The 22,883-nt window shown below is 37.3% G+C and overlaps 1 long non-coding RNA gene across 1 annotated transcript; it reads left to right on the top strand.

Moving 5' to 3' along the window:
- The first annotated feature begins 2,798 nt into the window (after nucleotides 1-2,798).
- On the top strand, nucleotides 2,799-22,196 carry LOC118767749. Its single transcript, XR_005003658.1, has 3 exons — nucleotides 2,799-2,962; nucleotides 20,067-20,080; nucleotides 22,185-22,196. It is a non-coding gene; the product is annotated as an uncharacterized LOC118767749 (long non-coding RNA).
- The last annotated feature ends 687 nt before the right edge of the window (nucleotides 22,197-22,883 follow it).

Below are 22,883 nucleotides of genomic sequence, written 5' to 3'. Positions count from 1 at the left end.
AGTACAGCACTGCTTTGAACCACCTGAATACTCCGGAAGGTCCTCGAAAAATAAGAGGTGTCACCTTAGTTTACTGGTAGTGAACAGCTGACACCGCAGTACATTAGAGGCTGTGCAAAGTCAAGGATAATAATAATAAAATAATAACAACAACAACAACAACAACAACAACAACAACAACAATAATAATAATAATAATAATAATAATAATAATAATAATGTCTACTATAGGCGCAAAGGATGAGTCGATTGCATCGACACCAGTGCGTAACTGGTACTTATTTAATCGACCCCGAAAGGATGAAAGGCAAAGTCGACCTCGGCGGAATTTGACCTCAGAACGTAGTGGCAGACGAAATACCGCTAATCATTTCGCCCAGCATCTAACGATTCTGCCTTAAAACAGACGAAAGTCCGTTAAGCATTTTGCCTGGCACGGTAACGATTCTGCCAGCTCGCAGCTCTTTAACCACAACAAGAACAAGAATAACAATAACAACAACAATAATAATAATAATAATAATAACAAGAGCACTCAGAGAATGCAAACCTCCTCCAACGCCACACCAACGTCTTCTCACCGATTAGCCAGAGATGACTTTTTAAAATGAGAATATCTGAAATAACCTCGTTCCATGTACTTGTGCTTTGTATTTTTTGTTGTACACGTTTCGTGACGTCCTGTGCCCACATCCGCATATATATATATAATATATATATATATATATATATATATATATATATATACGTATAGATGTAAGTATGTACATAAACGTATGTATATATATATATATATATATATATATATAATATATATATATATATTCTTATCTGTTTGAATGCCATACATCCTCTTCCAAGTAAGTTTTATCTTTATAATTATACATATATATTTATACACACACATGTGTGTATGCATGTATGTATGTATATACATACATATATGGCACGAGATTTGTCAATACCATCGACTCCAGTTATTGGCTTTATATCATTGTTCACTAAAAATATATTAATAAAAAATAAATTTAATGAAAATACTACATATGCTATATTGTTTAACAAATACAAAAGAAGTCTAGGTTTTATAATATGAAATTATACTGTATTTTAGCACATCATTGCTCATGTTTTTACTCACTGCTAATATAATATTCTACGCATATTCTAAACTTCACAAAGATCTTTTCACAAAAGTGTACTTGGTTAAAATACATCATTTTCTAAGAAAAGAAGCCCTAATACTCGCTACATCGCCGTATTTGTCACCGTTCGTGAGCTGATAAAGCTTTCAACATAGTAATTATTTCCAGATTAAGAACCAGAGTTCTAAAATGTGCGAAGTCAGCCAACATCACTATTTCGTAATTTCTTCAATATTACGAAATCGTTAAATATATTGGGTTGTTGTTTTCTTTCTTTTTTAATCCTTATCAACATCAACAGTTTTAACAAATTGAATGAGGGCTTTACTCTCATTCAACGCACAAGCTGTGGGCTGGAAGAAGCCTCGGAGGCGGCCCCGCACCAGATGACTGGATTTGTTTAAGGCAGATCTCCGGAGGCTCGACTTTATCTTGGAGGATGCAGAAGGGCTGATACGGGATTGTCAGTGATCCAGAGTACTGGTGGACTTGGTCAGCTCTGCACAAGTTGAGTCTCTGAGACAACCAGCCTGGGATGACCACAGCCCCGTCAGGCAAGAGCATGAAGCAAAGAAACTAAGCATTTTAACAAATCAATCAATAAGAAACACACCTTCATTTTTCACATCTTACAACGTTCCAATAGCTCGACTGTAGAAAACAACGGATTTTGGTTCGGGGAATTCATCGAACAACGTTTTAATCCCCAACATCGTTATTGAACGTAACGATGTGCAGGCTGTAGGAGAACAACTAAAAAAATATGATAATCTAAAGTATTATTAGTAACGTCGAGCGTTGACGTGTTGAAGAAGCATGCTGGTGTTTGTCCTATTAATTCGAAGCGTGTGGCATCCTTGTACCAAATTTACCAATCAACTGAAAGTGATGGGCAATGGTATCATGAGAGCATCCCATCTGCTGGTCCAGTTCCCTAGTGGATTGGTGGGGATCGTCGTGGATGAGTTGGTTCAATCAACCCTCACAGAACTGAACACGTCAGCTGGAAAGCGGAGAGGCTGCAAGTTTGAAGTTTCCCTCCCTTCAATGCAATAACCATTCCTGTGTAGTTCTTTAAGTAAAAGCGTCTTCTCCATACACAGCACTAATAGCTTGAACGGCTTTGACAGTTCTGAAGCCTTCACAGAAAACGAAAAGAAACAGGTGCTAATTATATATATATATATTATATATTATATATAATATATTATATATATTATATATATATATATATATATATATATTATATATATATATATAATGTGAAATAGAAAGATGAATAATCTTGTAGTAGATTAATCAAAGTTTAACGATACCTTAGTAGCAAAAATCACAGCAGTAAACAGCACGGTTGGAGGTACAACCATCTGGCGTTGCAACCGTGCGTTGGTGCGGATAATTGAAATTAAAACATTATTGGTGAATTGAAGAAATGGAGCTGAACGCAGATTGAACAGAAATCGTTTTATTTCATTCTACACGTGTTTCGAAAGGCACAATTACCAAAATCCGATATATATATATTATAATATATATATATATATATATATATATATAATATATATATATATATACATATATATATATATATATATATATCTATATATATATATATATACATATATATAATATATATATATATATTATATATAATATATATATATATATATATATATATATATACATACATATCTGTAAATGTAATATGTGGCAATTATTCGGTAGCCATGATAAAACTCCGTGTTTCGGATGCGAGTTGGAAATCCATGCCACCACCTCTTCAGTTATCCAACCATCGAAAAATGCTATGAAAAATGGTCGGATAACTGAAGAGATGGTGGCGTGGATTTCCACCTCGACATCCGAAACTCGGAGTTTTATCATGGCTACCGAATATTGTCACATATTACATTTACATATAACTTCCGCTAATTACATAAAATCGAGGTCTCTTTCTCTCTTTTGTCGTCTTACCATTTATATATATATATATATATATATATATATATATATATATATATATATACATATATAGCTCACCTATATGAAAAGAGGTAAAATTTATTCAAACTTCAAGATCGATAAACAAGTATTGTAGATGAAGAATAGAGCTACAGACAAATCATAAAGCACTACGATAAAATGTATTTTTCGTGTTAATTCAAATAATATTGGGAAAAAAATAAAAACAGAAGAATTTATCTGAAAACATATTACAGTTGTTCTGGTTTATGCTGTGTTGTGCATTAAATAGATACCACATGATGTTCTATCATATTAAAAAGATATTCTATTGTGCCAGTAAACGTGTAAATATGTTTATATTTATGTGTCAATTTATATACGCATGCGTGTGTGCGCATTTTTATAGAATGAAAAGCAAAATTTAAAAGATATTTTTTCAACAGAATATAAAAATACAATTGCAACTCTATTAACTGAATCAATTTCCGTCAACAGTTACTTCCCTTGGATCATGTAAACAATTTTCTTAATTCCTCCGACTTTATCAGCAATAAGATTTTTTAAAAAACAGATTAAACTTTTCAGTTACAGTTTTCGCTTTTTAACATGAAAATAACACCATAAATCGATTTATGGTTGTTAACTTAAAATTTATAGAATAACTTTTCTTTAAAGCATTAAAAAGTGAAAATTTGATAGCTTATTGAAAATCAACAAGCTTAAGAATTATCTCCCTTCGTACTGTAAATCTAATTCGTGAGACTGCGTCAGAAGTTTATTTATGTAAGTACATATGTATGAAACAAAGCTAAATTCGACTTCGAAGGAATTTTAACACATACCGCAGTTTGTTACAACAAATACTATTTCTTTTATTTCCTTTTCTTCTTTTCCACGTCTTTCTTCCTCCCTCCACCCATACTTAATTTTCTGATTTTCCCTTCTCTTTCTTTCGCCTGTAACAACTAACTTGTTTGTATAAGCAAACGCCAGGAGATTTTGTGCGTGCGTGCGTACAGACAGACAGACAGACAGAAACCCCCCCCACACACACACACATATATGGATTTGTATATATTCATGTCTTGCGTCTACATATCTGTATATGTATGTAGCTATGAACATACGTCTCTATGTTTAGTGTATATATGTATATTATAGATGGTTTGGTATGTGTATATACTACTAAATTTATATGTAATCCAACGTGAAAATGTCTTAAACGGAGAAAGCCTTTAGTGTATTAATTGATTAATATTTTACAGATAATTATTTACCCTGGGTATTCAGGCTCTTTCCTTCTTTAAAAGCTCTTTTTGATTTAATGTTTTCTTCGATTTTTATAATCTATACCGAAATTTGTTCATTGCATGCTACCGGTAATTGAAAAGACGCTTGCTTGAAAGGACCAATGAAACAAAACCATTTTGAAATGTGTGTCTATTAAACTACTTGTATATTTTTTACTTACACCCTTATTTTAGTTCCATTCTAAAAAAAAAAAACTGTCCGACAAATGGGAACGTGAAACTCTAAGTAAGAGTTTTTGTTATATTTTGCTGCTTTTTAATAAAGTATACATATCTGTGTATATATGCATATATGTAAATATGCATATATGTATATATGCATATATGCATATATATATATATATATATATATATATATATATATATATATATATATCTATATATATATATATGTGTGTGTGGTGTGTGTGTGTGTGGTGTGTGTGTGTGTGTGTGTGTGTGCGTGTTTTGATGCAAACAGGAAAAATAGAGCGAGCAGGCCAACAGAAGAAAGAATCAGAAAGTTGTGGTGAAAGAGTACATCGGGGATCACCACCACCCGCTGTCGGGACCTCGTGGAGCTTTAGGTGTTTTCGCTCAATAAACACTCACAAAGCCCGGTCTAGGAATCGAAACTGCGATCCGAAGACCGCGAGTCCGCTTCCTTAACCACTGGGTCATTGCACCTCCACACACACACACACACACACACACACACACACACATATATATATATATATATATATATATATATAATATATATATATATATATATATATATATATATATATATCTGGGAAGCTTTATAGGTGCAATCCCATGGTCATTTGTCCCTGAACGGGGTTCTTTGTCCTTTTATATCTGATATCTAAAAGGCAATGGTTTTTTTAGTTATTATATGTAGCTGTCTGAATATGGAAATATTTTGCATATGACATTCTCATCTGGACCATTAATTTAGAGAAAGTTTTTAGTCAGTTAAAAGTATCAATAGTGGTTGAGTTGTTGAGGATTGTTATTTATTAGTATTCGGGTAAGTTATCCTTGATATCGGTTAATATATCTGATTTGAAAGGTGGTAACCTTGCAGACTCGTTAGCGCGCCTGGAAAATGCTTAGCGACATTTCGTCAATCCTTACTTTCTGAGTTCAAATTCTACCGGGGTCGAGTTTGCATAGGTCGAAAGAATAAGTACCAACTAAACACTGGAGTCGGTTTAATCGATTCAGCCGCTTCCCAAACCTGCTGACCTTGGGCCAAAATTTGAAACCAATATGTTTGATTTTTTTAAAAAAGGTATTTACCTTGAGTATTAATAATCATCAGACACAGTAACTATTCATCTGGCATTATGGTGTAATTTCGAATACCTTTGCTACATGCAGTAGAATATATGCAATTCTAAGTAATTCTTTGTTTCTATTATATCATCAAAGTCCCTTAAAACAGAGAGAATTCTGTACTTTTTTATATGTATCTTACAGCGATATTAACGGGAATATTCAACCGATATTTAATCAAATTAAAACAAGGAGTGCCTTCCATGTCACTGCTATCTAGAATTATACTTTTTTGTCCTTCTTTTATCCGGTTTCTTTTTCATAATTATATGTTTAACGTCTGCCAGATGTTTGGATCCGTTGTAATCAATATATAACTTGGTGGCGGAATTAAATGATTTTTTTATATATGAATTATTGTCAGTTAGCAAAGCAGGGCAAAATGCTTAGAGGCATTTCGTTCGATTTTACGTTCCGAGTTCAAATTCCGCCGAGGTCCACTTTGCTTCATATCATTTCGGGGTCGATAAAATAAGTACTAGTTGAGCACTCAGGATCAATGTAATCAACTTAACCCTTTCCACGAAATTCCTGGCCTTATGCCAAAATTTGAAACCGATATATGAATTATTGTAGTAGTAATCTATCCCCTATCCTCGGAATGATCATCTTTATTTATTTGCATTAGATACTAACCTAAACCAATTGAGAATGCCATTATAATTTGCGTGCACACAATGAATTAATCTGGTGTCGAACAGACCAGTAATAAACCGTTCTAGTACCGTTTTACCTGTATTCCATTTTACGGTACCTAGATTAAAAGAAAGCATCTGTCAAAGCGAAAGCTCATTAAAACGGTTATTCATCCAAGGTAGACTACTCTGGTTTATCTACCTTACTGCTAATATGAAAATTTCAACTCAGTCGTGCATGACTTTTGTCGATTTTCTTTTGCAGTAAAGCTCTGCATGTTACCTGAGTTTGTACAACTTGTCATTAGTTAGAATACTTTTATAGGAACTTTTTTGCGACTCCTATGATTCTATTTGCTGCAGGTATCCAGACTTGATCCATGGAGCTACTCCGACACTTAATCATTTGCAAGTTGAAAGGACAGGTGCGCAATTTAAAGGCATTTGGCTCAGCTACAAACCTCGCCTTTCTTTTCATTTTTAGCGAAGACGATTGACGTTACTATTGAGGTGAACATTTTAGAGATAGATTTTTGTAGTTTTTAGCGTAGAGTGCTTGGTTTTAATCTAACCTCCTCTTGAGTAACTTAAATGTTGATATGGATTGTGTTATACAAACAATTGTGGGCAACAGATCTACTGCGTAAAGAGACCAGCAAGTAGTGTATAGTTTTTATCCGTGTTTGATATTCTTTGCGCACAAGATCCATCATTGAATATATTTTTGTCCATCCTTAAATACATATAACATTCCTCTTCGGCCATTGAGCATATAAACACACAATCGATAAAGGTGTCGTCAGAGAAGCTTGTAGAATTATTTTAGTTCATTATATCTTTTTCTCTCATTTTACAACCTGATAGGCACACATACCTTGATTAAATACCGCCCCTACATTCCCTGAAAATGATGTAATCAGATCAAGGTTTTTCTTATGTGTGTGTGTGTGTGTGTGTGTGTGTGTGTGTGTTCTGGACATAAGAAAGTTGATAGATTCCGATTATATCAGCATTTGTCGTGAAAAAAATTTTCCACAAGTCGAGAGAGCAGTTTCGGAAAATTCAAACGATTCGGCGAAAAAAGGCTTTCACAACAAATTCCGAAATAGTTGCAATCTACACCATTAGAAGCACATTTGTAGTAAATTTTATTTAAAAGTACCCATTTTCATTAAAGTTATGAAGAAACAAATTCGGTGGGGCACTCTTGAGTAGGTATGCTGTATGTGTAAAAAAAAAGCATAGGTCAAATACACAGTACATGTATTTGCTAGAAATAGGAGGCAACACACTACCGAGACGCCCATCCTTATTCCGTTCTCGGAAAATAAATGCACAGTTATGCGTGGAAAGGTCAAATTCATTCAAATGACACGCAAAGCTTGAAATATTATCAATTTTAATTAGTTTTGTCAGCAGTCAGCATACAAGCAGTGAGTGTCTGTGTGTGACTGTAATTACCGTTTCTCACACGGTCAGTTATTTGTTGGGACATCCAGAGTGGGTAGTAAGAACACTCTTTTAGTTTTTGCGCCTACTGGTAAAACCCGAAATATTGTCTATAAGGAAGTTTTTAGCATGGAATCAACGAACTAAATTTTGCATAATAATTGATAACTTTGAATTGATATTGTCAAAATCATGCTATATCCGTCTAAGAAAAGCTATTTGTATTTTTGTTTGTTGGGATCATTTCGGTTTGAACGGCAGTTTTTAACATAATTTCTAGGTAACTAAAATATTTTAAACTTCGTATACTGGTAGAATGTGTTTATAAAACATCTTTTTCTCTTGGCTTTATTGAGAAAATTCTATAGTTTGTAAGATATTTGTTGTTTTTTTCTTCAATTTCTGCAATTTCAACCAATCACTGACGTGTATTGAGGCAAAAAACATTCTGTGCCGTATGAATATGTCCCTCGTTTAAGAAACAGATTGGGTTTATTTACATTTATGAAGAAAAAAAGATACCTTTCTGCCCACCCCTAACCCTAACCCTAAAACAGATTGAAATGCAATAGATCGATACTAGGGTCATAATGATGGGTGACAATTTCATATGACACCGCTAGAAAAACTGCCGTTCAAACCAAAAAGATCCGTTTGTTGTAATACTTAAGTTCAATAAATTTTAGTACATACCTTTTCAGTTTTCCCCGAATTTTTCATTTACTTACCTTATATTACACATAAGTCAAAATCTGTGCGATGTTTGCTTCATTTATAAACAGATATACTAGAGATCATAGATCAGAAGTTTTAATGCACCATTGATGATATTGGTCAGAAGGAAACAGCTCTGTCGTCTACATGAAAGTTAAAAGTAATTTCTTATATATATCTTCAATACAATCTGAGTAAATATCTTTCAATATTCATAGTACAATTTTGGCAGCTTTTTTCAACCCAGTCAATGACGGGTGTTTCTGCTAGTACACACACACACACACACATATATATATATATATAATATATATATATATATATATATAAAGTATACTAGCCATCTCAATATGGCTAACCACTAAGAGTGGGTGTTATTGTAGCTTTTAGCCCCAGGAGATCATCGTCTCCAGCTGGCTTTAGACACACTTTCTGTGCTCTTGTGGTATTTGCAAAGGGAGGTCATCCCTCTCTCGTAAACCTAAATGACACGCACGGACTGCAATTTCTAGGTATTTGCCTGTCTTCGGCGTACGGCAGTCACCGGTTTATAATGAAAGGGAGATCTGTTTGCAAATACTTATCGTTTTTCTAGTAACTTACTGTCACTGATTTCGAAAAATTGTCTGCAAGCAATAATAATTCTCTGAACGAGATGTAAACAGTAACTGCTCGACAACGTAAAGTATACTAGCCATCTCAATATGGCAAACCACTAAGGGTGGGTGTTGCTGTAGCTTTTAGCCCCAGGAGATCATCGTCTCCAGCTGGCTTTGGACACACTTTCTGTGCCCTTATGGTATTTGCAAAGGGAGGTCATCCCTCTCTCGTAAACCTAAGTGACACGCACGGACTATATATATATAAACATAAAGGATAAAATCATTAAAAGTAATGAATTTTATCAATGGCCAGCACATAAAAAAATAACCTTTTAGGTAAAATACATATATAAAGATATATTATTGATTTTTTTTTCTGTCGAGATCTTATATGCCCTTTTATTATATTATTTACCTTAGTTATTGCACGGTGATCGCCATAAGCTGTAAGCTTATATAAAAATACCATTATTATAATTTACAGGATTGTAAACACGGCGCCGTATAAAAACTTTTAGGATACAATTACACTTAAGGGCAAGGAAGCTACAATGCCTATATGCTGAAAATAGACTTGAAATATGTCCAGCTATTGCAAATCCTCACTATATATACACAGCTTAAACGCGGGAAAGTAGACTGATTTAAAACTCAAAAATAATTCAGAGAGTGTTAGATTGATGAATTTCTGAATTAATTAATAACTTTCGATGAAGGAAAAGTTAAACATATATGCATAAGAAAATATTTCTCTAAGCGTTCACTACTTTCCCCTCGTCCAGGTCTAAAAACCCTCCATGTTTGTTTCCGTTCGCTTTCCCTGTATGTCTCCGCTGTTGTGTTTTTGTTTATGACTTTGACACTTCATAAATCCAATATTTTATTTTGGTAATTAAAGCAGCAACTGTCTTCGATGACTCAAACTGTCGTTGATTACTCGAAATGGGGAGTAGATATACAGCCGGCAACTAATGAATGGTCGTTCTTTGTATTACATGTCTTGTTTTCCATTTATTTTTTCTCTTGTTATTTGCGTATTTAACTCATTTGTTTTCGTATTTCATGTTGTTTACTGTTGGTGACATCATGTGCCCATATATGCATATATATATATAATTTATATTATTAAATGTATATATATATAAATAGACACATACACAATCACACAAAACACACACATAAGTACATATACACACACACACAAACACACAAACACACGAAGGCATACATACGTACATACATACATACATACATACTTGTATGTTTGTGAGTGTGTGTTTTGATGTGCTTGTGTATGTAAGTGTGTGCGTGTGTGTGTGTGTGTGTGTGTGTGTGAATACATGTATTGTCCCAGCAGTTGGTGCATCAGCTATTCTAAGTCTTAGCGCTGTCAATTCAGTCTTAGGATTAAAGCCCTTCTGCCATGTTCACCATATATTATTTTCATATATTTTATCCATGCCAACATTCTTCGGAATGTCATTAACCCATTGTTTGTAGTGATTTTGATTGCTATTTCTAGCACGTAGATCGCTCACGTAGAGTTATCTCCTACTCTCAGTGTGCAACGATTTATTGAAAAAGGTGTGCTATACCAGATGTAACGGCAATACACATTAATGGAACATGACGCAGGATTGTAATGTCAACTTCATTTCAGACTTGTAGATTTATCTAAAAAGTAATCATATGGTGTGAAGAACATTTTAACAGCATAGACTACACAATGGAAAGACAACCCAACTTTTGACAAGCTAAACATTAGCTACATCGATATCATTATTTAGGTAGGCCATTAAAATACTTGAAAAACTTGCCAAAATCTGCTCCCTTTTTGTGAGTAATATATTTAAAAATAAGAACTGGGTCACGATAGACAGGCTTCCGAGAAAATAAGTAACACCCAAGGAGCTTTAATCAAGTAGATATATGATCAAAGACTTTCCAATTGTGAGCATCCTATTTTGGAATTCACACTGAGAATACTGAGAACTACATTATCCATTGTGTTTGTTAGTTTTGCCAATATAATTACTTTTAATTTTATAGTCGCTAACGGGTTAAGTGTGAAAGTAGCACTTCTAACAGTTTCTCATTGAAATATGTTTTACCATTTTCGAGTAATTAAATGGCATCATGTTGTTTAATTTCAATGATTTATTTAAACTAGAGAATAGAATTTGAGATTGGAGAGATATTTGTATTTGAGAAAAAGGATTTAATAGCATAAACTGCAGCAAACTTGTTTTACCATTGCTTTCTAGATATAAAGACTACTCCTAAAAATAAAAGTCCCCAAAATACTAGAAGAGTTTATATTTTCACAACTCAGTATTTATTTTGAAATATCTATCTATCTATCTATCTATCTATCTATCTATCTATCTATCTATCTATCTATCTATCTATCTATCTATATGTGTGAGTTTATGTTTGTCTGAGTGCCCGCGCGCGTGAGCGTGTGTGCACGTGTGTATATGTATAGTGTGTATATATTTATATATGATTATATAGATATGTATATTACTGCTTGTATGTATATATATGTATGTATGTATATATGTATATATATATGTATATATATATATATATATATATATGTATATATATATATATATGTATATATATATATATATGTGTGTGGAGGCGCAATGGCCTAGTGGTTAGGGCAGCGGACCCGCGGTCGCAGGATCGCGGTTTCGATTCCCAGACCGGGCGTTGTGAGTGTTTATTGAGCGAAAACACCAAAAGCTCCACGAGGCTCCGACAGGGGGTGATGATCCCTGCTGTACTCTTTCACCACTCTATCTCCCATTCTTTCTTCTGTTGGCCTGCTCGCTTAGCCAGCGGGGTGTCGTCATTCGAAGGCTAAAACAATGCAAACGCATTGTGACCAGCGATGTGTAACAATATCTGATGGTCTGGTCGGTCACGTGATCAAGATATATATATATATATATATATATATATATACATACACACACATATAATAATAATTTTTACGTTCTTGTTTTCGTATACATTCGCTGTTTTCTTCCAAGGACTCTAATGCTCTTAGCTTAGTTTTTTTCCTTGGGGCTGGCCAGACTGGAGCAATCTCGAGTATAACCAGTCGAAATTTCAAAGATAATCTGGAACTCGACTGACGAAAGAAAACTCCGAATGACCCGTACTTGTTTTCTTTGTATGATATATCTGGATGTTTTGTTATCCCTTTTTTGTATCACCTAACTGTCCGGATGTTTTGCTTTATTGTCCCATTTTGTATTATATATATAATATATATATATATATATATATATATATATATGACGTACCGAGTAATTCCTGTGAAAGCGGGGCTTATCCATTGGTTCCGTTCTCATAATTGTATTGCTAATCCAATAGCAACATTACAAAATATGTAGCCCTTAAAACGGTTTTTGCGTATTTGCAGAGAATACCGAACTGTCTTACACGGGATCTTGACTTTAGGATTTCCCAATAAGTTATGAATGCGCAAATTGTGAAGTCATTTATGTAATACCATGAAATTAGTTACCCGATAGTAAGAATTCAAATAAAGTAGCACAGTAAAAGGGCTTGAATGGGTTCCCAGAGTATATAGAACATAAAACTGTGAAGCATGTTACGTAATAACAGTCTAATCAGATATGAGATGATAGCAATTCAAAGTAAATAACTCTGAAAAGGACATTTGTGCATTCTCAGAGAATATTACCCTCATGGGCGCTAGTTTTGGTATATTCGTGAATAAGTCACTGACCGAAATAAGTGGATCTATTGTTTAGGAAAATACTATTTACTTGTTTAAGGGTTGTAATGGATAAATCGCGAAAATAACTCTAACAATTCAAATACTGTGAAATAAGCATACTCAGTTTTATTTATACCAAATAAATCAGGAAAATGAATGGGTTATTTTTCTTGGCTATATATAAGGATCCTTTCCAGGGGTGAATGGGTTATTTCTCTTGGCTGTTAAAATAAAATATACCGTAAATCATCGAGTATAATCCGCATTTTTTCCCAAAATTTAAGGTCAAAATCCCTAGTGCGTACTATATACGAGGTTAAAAATGAAAAATATTTTCTAAGGAATGTCCGAATCTCTATTTGCTGCCCAGCAATGTTTATTCAGACGCATTCTGTGATATCGGGCGCGAAAATACATTCAGCTAAGCCTGAAAGCAATGAAGTCATAAAAGAATCATCCATAACTTGCATTAAGCAACATTTATTAAAATAAAAGCATTCAGAACACAGAATAACATGTAACAAAAACAATTTGCAAACATATTTACATTCCCATATAACAGTTAAGAACATCACCATTATTGCAATACCCATACGCGGAAGTGTTTGTTCGACTAGGTGCTGCTGGCTTAATTACGCGCGACTCAAGTTAGAGAAGGATTATACACAAGGTTTAGGTTTTTCAGAGGTACAGCCTCCTAAAAATCCCCTGCGTATTATACTCAAGGGCGGACTATATTCGAAGATTTACGGTATTAGATATATGTAAAGATCCCTTCCAGGGGCTCTGTCGCTGATTTTTTTCAACAATCTGAGTATGCCATGAGGTTTCCAGACACGAGTTCTCCTCACGTGTCAAGTTCATCAAAATCAATAAAACGATGCAGGAGGAGTTAGCTAACAACTCCACAAACACTCCCACAGCCAGAATTTGCCACATATGTAGTAGATATGTTATATATATATATATTAGAAGAAATGAGGTACTCAGAAATTCAGATGGTTTTATATTTACAGATATTTATTTGTATATTTCATGTCTTTATACACCATATAACTTAGATAATGCATTAGCCCTTTCTCCCATTATAGTGGGGTTTTCAAATGGAACTAAGTTAGTGTGTAAAAAGTTTTGACCATTTTATAGTGTTATTGAATGTGTAGTTGGGGGAGGGATATAAGACAGTTCAAGAGGGTGATGGATGAGGAGAATATATATATATATATATATATTATATATATATATATATAGGAGAATATATATGTATATATATAATATATATGTGTGTGTGTGTGTATATATATATATGTTATATATATATATGTATATATATATATAATATATATGTATATATATGTATATATATATATATATATACATATATATAGAGATAGATAGATGATAGATAGATAGATATGTTTCTTTATTAGCCACACAGGGCTGCACACAGATAGAACAAATTACAAGGTAGAGCTTTTCTTTTGAAGGTTTAAAAAAAAAATAAAAATAATAATAATAATAAAATAAAAAATAAAATAAAATAAAAAAGGGGGGGTCGATCAAAAGGGATCGTAAAAGGAGAGAAAGAGGACAAAAAAAGGGGGGGGGGTTAGAAAAAAAGGGGGAGAGGAAAAAAAATTGATCAATAGGGATCGTTATCACAGAAATGTCGATATGAAGTGTAAAGGGGAAGACAGGTGAGGTTTACCCGTGGAAAGAAAAGCCTACGGAAAAGACCACGGTAACCTCGGTCAATGAAGTCACATGTTATATTTCTTTTTTTTTTTGCAAATAAGCAACTCTCTGTATTAATTTTTACGGTTCATAGAATCATAGTCAAGGTGGCTTCGTCATTCATACGTGCCATCCTTGCTACATTCACCCATCTTTTTTTAAAACATTCACTAGACAAAACTTGCCTCTCTACTCTCACTTTTTTCTTCAAGTGATACTTGAAGAAGTTGATGAGAGATTGACCAGAGAGGAAAGTGTTTGTCTCTAATCCTTTCAGACGCGTCCACCAGATACATTCTTTCGCCATAGCCACAAGTATGATAAAAATAGCTCTTCCTTCCCGTTTGAAGGAAGGAGGCGTGACAATATTAACGATAGACTCGGCTGATAAACCGACACGTCCCACACGTGACAGCAGTCGTTCGACATAAGCCCACAGGTGGGAAATTGCTGGACACTGCACGATTGCGTGCAGAGCGGTTTCGTCGCTCTGCCCGCATCTCGGGCAGGTCGGCCCCGTGTTTCTCGAGCCATGCCTATAGAGCTTATCCCGAACGGGTAGCGCTTCTCGGTAGCACCGCCAGGCCAGGGATCTCTGGAAGTTGTCCATAGGTCCCGGGCCGAAACTCGTTTGAAACAGGCGGGTCAGGTATTCCTCGTCGACGCCCAGGTTTGCCCCGAGCTCGTCGTCGTACCTCCCCTCCACTAATCCCCTATAGAATGCTTTGGTTGTGTTGAAGTCACTCAAGGTCGACCCGGGACGGCAGAGTTGCTTGAGAGCAACGCGACACTCGCGGTGCCATTCGCCCTTCTTCGGCCTCTTTTTGATCCACGACTGTAGTTCGGTCATGGAGACGAGTTGCGGGAATGCGTGCCTCACAAACGGCGACCACACCTGTTCACCGTCGTCTACATAGAGCCGGAGATGTCGCAGTCTCAGCGCGTGTCTGCGCATCATCAACCACGGCATGCCCAGCCCTCCTTTTAACGGGGGTGTTGACAGCAAATGGATCGCCTGACCATCGGGACGCATCCTTTCCACAAGAAGCGGAAGAGGATGCGTTCTAGTTTGGTGATGGTAGGGTCGGGACAAGGTACGACGGTCAGGCGGTAGTAGATGATGGACGCGATGTACGCGTTCACCACCTCCGCCCGACCTTTTAGGGACAGTTTCCTCTCGGCCCATTGCTGGGCGAGAGTGACCACCCTACTCGTTATCTCGTTCCAGTTCTTCTCCATTTGGAGGTCCGGACCGAACCAGACCCCGAGCAACTCAACCGGGCTGTCTGTCCAGCGTCCCACGACGGAGGTACTGGTGGACGGCAGGGTTTGCTTCTCCAGGTGCCGAGCCGCAAGCCCACTGACTTTTCCCGGTTGATTTTGCTCCTGTCACCGCTTCGTAGTCTTTCAGTGTCTCGCCGACCCGCTCGATGTGCTCGTGGCTTGACACTATGACGTGACGTCGTCCGCGTATGCAGACACGCTCGTCCCGCATCCTAATTCTCGCGGGATGCCCCTCAAGTCGCCAGCTTCCGCAGTAGTGGCTCAAGAGTCAATACGTATAGAAGCGCCGAGAGGGGGCATCCCTGACGGACCGAACGTGCAATGTCGAAGGGTCTCGATAGATGTCCATTTACGCGAATTACCGAACGGATGCCTCTGTACAAGGCAGCTATCCAGCCGCGGAAGACGGACCGAAACCACCGCGCGCTCTCAGGACTGCCTCCAAGTATCGATGGTCTACCCTATCAAAGGCTTTCGATTGATCCAAGTTGATCAGGGCCCCACCCATGCCAGGTTCGTTAACTACCCTGTCTATGATGTAGCGCATCAGATGGAGGTTGTCATGGATGCTCCGGCCCGGCACGGCGCACGTTTTGCGTTGTCGACCAGTTTTTCTCCATGACAAGCGCCAACCTCTTGGCTAACACCTTTGTCAAAATTTTCAGGTCTGCATTGAGCAGAGTGATTGGCCTAAAGTTATCTATAATGTTTCCCTTGTTTGGATCTTTCTTCAGCAGAGTTACAGCTCCTCGACTCACAAAACCGGTATGCTCCCGTTTTGCTGCAGTTGCAGTATACCGCTGCCAAGACGTCTCAAACAAGTCTGGCATACAATAGTAAAATTCGTAGGGTAGACCATCCAACACCCGGTGATTTGTCCCTCGAGCATTCTGCCATCGCTTCCCGCACTTCCGCCGCCGTGATGGCACCTTCGCAGCACCCTGCCTTTCTTGTCGAGAGTCGTGGCAGGCTATGTAGGTAGGCACTGAAGTCTACCCTACGTTCTTGCCCTCCACTCGTCCCGAACAGTCGGGCAAAATGCTGCTGAAAGGCCTCACACATTTTACTTGGCTCGAGCAATTCGCGCCCCTGTTCATCTACCAGTGACCGAATGGTGGCTTTGTTGCCCTGTTGCGCCTCTGCCACCCGGGCCTCTCTCGCGGCCCCAACACCTTCGTTCCTTAGAGCACGCATCCTAGCTCTGACAGCACATCTTCGTGTTTAGCGTTGAAGTGTTGGTCGAGGGCCAACCTCGCCGCCAAAACGTCGGATGCGATGCCGCTTCTAATTGCCTCTTCTAGCTTCTAACTAGCTCACCCTCTACTCTATTTCTATCTATGGCTAGTGCTTTGCTGTACCTAATCGCTTCTGCTTTTTCTGCTCTCTTGAGGGCAAACCACCATTTTTGTTGATGATGGCTCCCGTCAAAGCCCTCTTTACTAGTGTGCTAATCCGGTCTCTGAAAACTTGTCTGGACGGGAATGATGCGTTCAGTTTCCAGTACCCAGGACCCTGTCTATGTACCTTATCTAAGTCTAGCGTACACGTCACCAATTTGTGATCCGTGTAGCTGACTGTGTGGAATTGTGGACATCCTAAGTTATCCTTGTCTACTGTCCTACACAGTAATCCTATCTAGATACGATCTCGACGACCCACTGCGGTTGCTCCATGTCCACGTTGGTGCATTTGGGTGGTCGAGTCGGTACCTGTCAGACAGTTGGAATCGTCTGAGCAGGTCTCTGAGGCATTTGCATCCCCTTCTGTTTCGTCTCTACCCACGTAGTCTACATGCGTGTCCAAGGTAGCATTCCAATCCCCCACTAAGTAAAGGACGAGACGTTCCCAAGAATACTTCTAGACGTCGAAAGAAATCCGCCCGACCTGTTAAGGCGGTGCGTAGACTGATACGAGTCGAAAAGCGCACCCATTGCTGCCGTCAACATCCAGAACGATCAGTCTACCCTCCGGGTCTACGAATATCGTCTTGACTTCGAGATCCAGCTCTTGTGAAAAAGTACCGCGGTGCCACTACCGCCCATCCGGCAGACAGGAGCGAAATAAATGTTAAAACTGTCCGCCAAACATGGACTTTAGGGCCCGTGGCTCGTGGAGTCTGGTCTCACTTATGGCTATGATTCCCAAATCATGTGACTTGATGTCATTTAGGAGGTATCCTTGTTTCCAAGGAGACCCCAAGCCACGCGCATTTACGCAACCAATCATCTGACCATGATTCTATTGGGGTGTGTGCTTTAAAACACACAAATGAAAGTACAGAGAGTTACTTACTTGTGTCGAAAGTTTTGGCTTCCTCGTTCTTTGATGTGTCTTCGAGGAGGTTTCTATATAGTTTTTGGGACAGATATTTCTGGAAACCCCTACACAGCATTTGGGAAGAGGGCTTTGAGTTTGTGTGTTGTGTTTGTGTGATGTGTAGTATTTTGATGTGTTTGGGTGGTGTAGTGCGTGATGATTGCTATTTTTAAAGTCATCTTCACAAATGTTTGTGTATCCTGTGATGTACTCCATTAGTTTGGAGTCTTTTGTGTCTATCGCTGATAGCATTGTTTTTTGTGGTGTTGGTGCTTGTTTTGTTGTGTATGGAGTTTTCAGGGTTCAGGTATCTCCCTGCTTTGGTTGCGATTTCTTGTTTGGTTTTTCTGATCTTTTTCTTTTACCCCCTGTGGCTATTTGCCATTCTGTCGAACTTTCATCGTTAGATGAAAAGTCTGACGAATCAGCAGGGGGCAAGGGTAAAGCGTCTGGATGTGTTTGTGCGGTTGTAGATATTGTTGTGGTGCGCGGGGAGGGTGTTGCTGGGGGATTTGTTGTGGTTATTGTCTCTCCTACATCCTTGGTGCTTGTCTTCTTCGTTGTTATTCTTGGTGTTGGAATTGGTTTATTTGTTGTTGGTGGTGATGATTCTGTTCTTGGCGCTGGTGTTGGTGTTGTTTGGTTGGGTTGGCTTGTTCGTGTTGTTTTTCCTGCATTTCCGCATACAGCTTCTTGACTAGCTGTCCATATTGTGGTGTGGGCAATAATCCTGGCTTTTGTGATTTTCCTGTGGCTGTTGTTGTTGTTGTAATTTTGCGGCAGATTTGCACTCCTTTTTGAGGTGTGCCTCACTGCCACATGTATAGCATCGTGGCCTTCTGCCCTCGACTACTACGTATAACTTGCGGCCATCCTCAAGATGTACGTGGGTGGGGATTTTATTTATGTCCTCTTGACTTATGTGGAAGAGGAACTCTATTCTCTTTCCCAGCCAGTCCTGTTTTTCCGAAACACCGATATCTAGGATGTTTATGTCCTCCATTTCGGATGTTAAGGCGGATGTAATCCACAGTGTTGTAGTCACTTGGGGGACACCACTGATAATGACTTTCGTCACCTTCTGGCCGAGGTAACTCGGTGTCAACGTTAGTTCATCAGAATGAAGGGTTATCGTTGAGAATTTCTTCGCCAACTCTTCATTCTGAAAAACCACCTGTACGTGTGCGAACTTGTTCGCCCAAGTCACACAATCCTTGTATCCCCAGATGGGGCGTAAGCACTTTTCGACTTTGTCTGTGCTTGCCTTTTCTGGACTTTTTGTTTTTTTATTTGTGATTTTATATACAATTGTCTTTTTTTTCTCCTCATTCAGTATGTGCTGAGGTATGTGTAAGAGTATTTTTCCGTTTTGATTTGTAATAAGGTTTCTGCAATCTTTAATCTGTTGTGTAGTAAACGAAACTTTTGTTACCTTTTCTTTTATCGCCTCGGCGAAGTTTGTGTGTTGTTTTGTTATTGTTGTTACTGCCGGTGGTGTTGGTGTTGATGGCAGGGGTGTGGGTTGTAGGTTTGTGGTTGCTGATTATGCACTAGCAAGGGTGGAAAATTGCCTGCGTAATTTAGTCCTGCATTAGCGCAAATTTCGGCATTTCGTTTGCTTGTCGTCGTTATTTTTTCACTTGGTGATGGAGTGAGCAGTGGTTGAAGGGAATTGTTGTTGTCGTCGTCGTTGTTGTTGTTGTTGTTGTTGTTGTTGTTATTGTCGTTCTTGGTGACGGCGGTGGTGTTAGTAGTATTAGTAGCATTGACGGCACGGTCTTTGGTGGCGGTGATGGTGATGTTGGTATTGTTATTGGTGGCGACGTCTTTAGTAGGGATAGCAGTTTTAGTAGCAGATTCTGCCATGGTGTTGTTGTCGGTGTTGGTGGTGGTGGTGGACTCACTGATGGTGTTGACGGTGCTTGGCCTTGCGACCTTTGTTTTGTATTTGTTGCTGTTGTCGATGTTGATGGTGGCGGAGTTGTCAGGTTCAGCGTAAGGTAACAGAGCATCCTGTTTTTCTGCCTCTGCGTCACGCTTGACTTGCACCTCAGCCTCGTGGTGACCAGTGGCCATTTTGGAAAATAAAATGGCTAAATGAAACCACGAGGCTATGAGAATTTTTCTTTTAAATTTTGCCCACAAGGGCAAAATTTTGTGTAGATATTAATCAAGGTTTGCAGTGGATGTTGTTGCACAACTTTTAAACACAAAATATTTCACAATAAACAATTTTCAACGTACAAAATGACCAACTTACGTGGAGCCCATTTGACTAGCGTCCGTCCATGTCGAGATAGATAGATAGATAGATAGATAGATAGATAGATAGATAGATAGATAGATAGATAGATAGATAGATAGATAGATAGATAGACGTTTAGTCGTAAGGGGAGAATGATAGTTGCAGATGTGTTCTCGTTATCGGTAATCACCTATTTGTTTTGTACTGCTGACTATACAGCCTCAATACAGTTGATGTACACGAAAACTGTCAAGTTATGTCCATTAACAGCTTTCTTAGTGCTAGAAATACTCAATACGAAATGTCAAAATTTCTATTTAATCTTTTCTGCTCAGGAAGAATTCTCAGGCAAACATTAATCTGAAGATAATTGACTCAGATGGATGAATGCAATGCGGCGTAGTTAAACAGCATTAAGACGTAGCTTAATAGAAAACATAGATACAGTCATTCATTCATTTATTCAATTATATCTATCTATCTATCATCTATCTATCTATCTATCTATCTATCTATCTATCTATCTATCTATCTATCTATCTGTCTGTCTGTCTGTCTGTCTGTCTGTCTGTCTGTCTGTCTATCTATCTATCTATCTATCTATCTATCTATCTATCTATCTATCTATTTATCTATCTATCTATCTGCCTGTCTGTCTGTCTGTCTATCTATTTATCTATCTATCTATCTATCTATCTATCTATCTATCTATCTATCGATCGATCTATCAATCTATCTATCTATCTAGCTATCGATCGATCTATCTATATATCTATCTATCTACCTATCTATCTATCTATCTATATATCTATCGATCTATCTATCTATCTGTCTGTCTATCTATCTATCTATCTCTCCCTTTCTCTTTGTATATAACGAAAAAGATAGAGAGAGAAATAGAGAGAAGTGGAGAGAGACAGAGAGAGAAAGAGAAATAATTGTATGTATGTATGCATACACACACACGCATATTTATTTATGTATGAATATATGTTTACATATGCATATTCCATGGTATAACAATAACTACATCACAGGCAAGCACACACATTTAAATATATCAAACCAATAGATAGATAGGCAGATATCAGTTCTGCAATCATAGAACACATGAGATAGATGGGTTATAAGATGATGAGAGATAACTGATGGGAGCGAGTAGGAAGGGGTGGCGGTGTGTTCTGTAATAAATACAGGTGAATTTCAAAACACTGTCTATTTTGAAATAAACACAAAACCAGTAATCTCTAGTCGTGTGCGTTTGAAGGTTTACCGAAATAAATCTATATTGACTGCTATGTTCTTATCGTTTTTTGGCGATATATTTTTTTTCATCAATAATTTTTTTTTTTTTTTTTGCATCTTGGCTTAAATGCTGGGCTTTTGAGGATGTAATCGTCTTAAATCACCCAGCTAAGAGACACCATTTCCCCCCTTCCTCTCTTCTTGTTTTATTTATTTTTTTTCATGCAAATTTGCATATTTATGTATGTCTAAAGGTCTGTGTGCAAGATCGAGTGTATTTGTGCATGTTTGTGTGAAAGTCTCGATAATATTTATCTTGGCCTACAACAGGCAGTATTTCTTCTTAAATTTTTGCATTTCGCCCATAGTAAACAACATTTTCCCAAGTTCATTGATTTTCATGATTGAATTTTAAATCTCAGCTTGGACTTCTCTAAGATTGAAAGATTTAAGACATTTGCAGCACACACACACACATGACTATATATATACATACATACATACATACATACATACATACATACATGCATACATACATACATATATATATATACATGTATGTGTGTATCTACCCATATAGCTGGCTGGCTAGTTAGCTATACATACATACGTACATACATACACATACATACATACATACATACATACATACATACATACATACATACATACATACATACATACATACATACATACATACATACATACATACATACATACATAAAATGCATACATACAGAAATACCCTATTGATGTTGAACATATATATATATATGTATGTGTATATAACACTTATTAGACACTTAGTTATTAGACTCATGAAATGATTGAATCAGGTGACAGTTTGAATGATAATTTATCTATGCGTTGCCCTACATAATTCGTTATTTCAGTATGACAAGGAGAATTGTCAACAAGGTGGTCTAACCAACTATAGAACGTTTATATTCCTCTGCAATGCTATTTCGATGTAGGGCATGATATAACGAAAGTTCCGATAAATTATTGAAATTACATTGAGCAAATGAGAAATAGGACAATAACGTTTTGAATTTACCGAGATTGAAAGCACGTTCATGTCGTTTATAAATCAATATATATGTGTACACACACACACACACACACACACACACACACACATACATACACAAACACACACACG

This window comes from Octopus sinensis, linkage group LG2, assembly GCF_006345805.1.
Source record: "Octopus sinensis linkage group LG2, ASM634580v1, whole genome shotgun sequence".
Lineage (NCBI taxonomy): Eukaryota > Metazoa > Mollusca > Cephalopoda > Octopoda > Octopodidae > Octopus > Octopus sinensis.
Note: the sequence above shows the minus strand (reverse complement) of the source record. Positions and strands in the feature narration are given on the sequence as shown.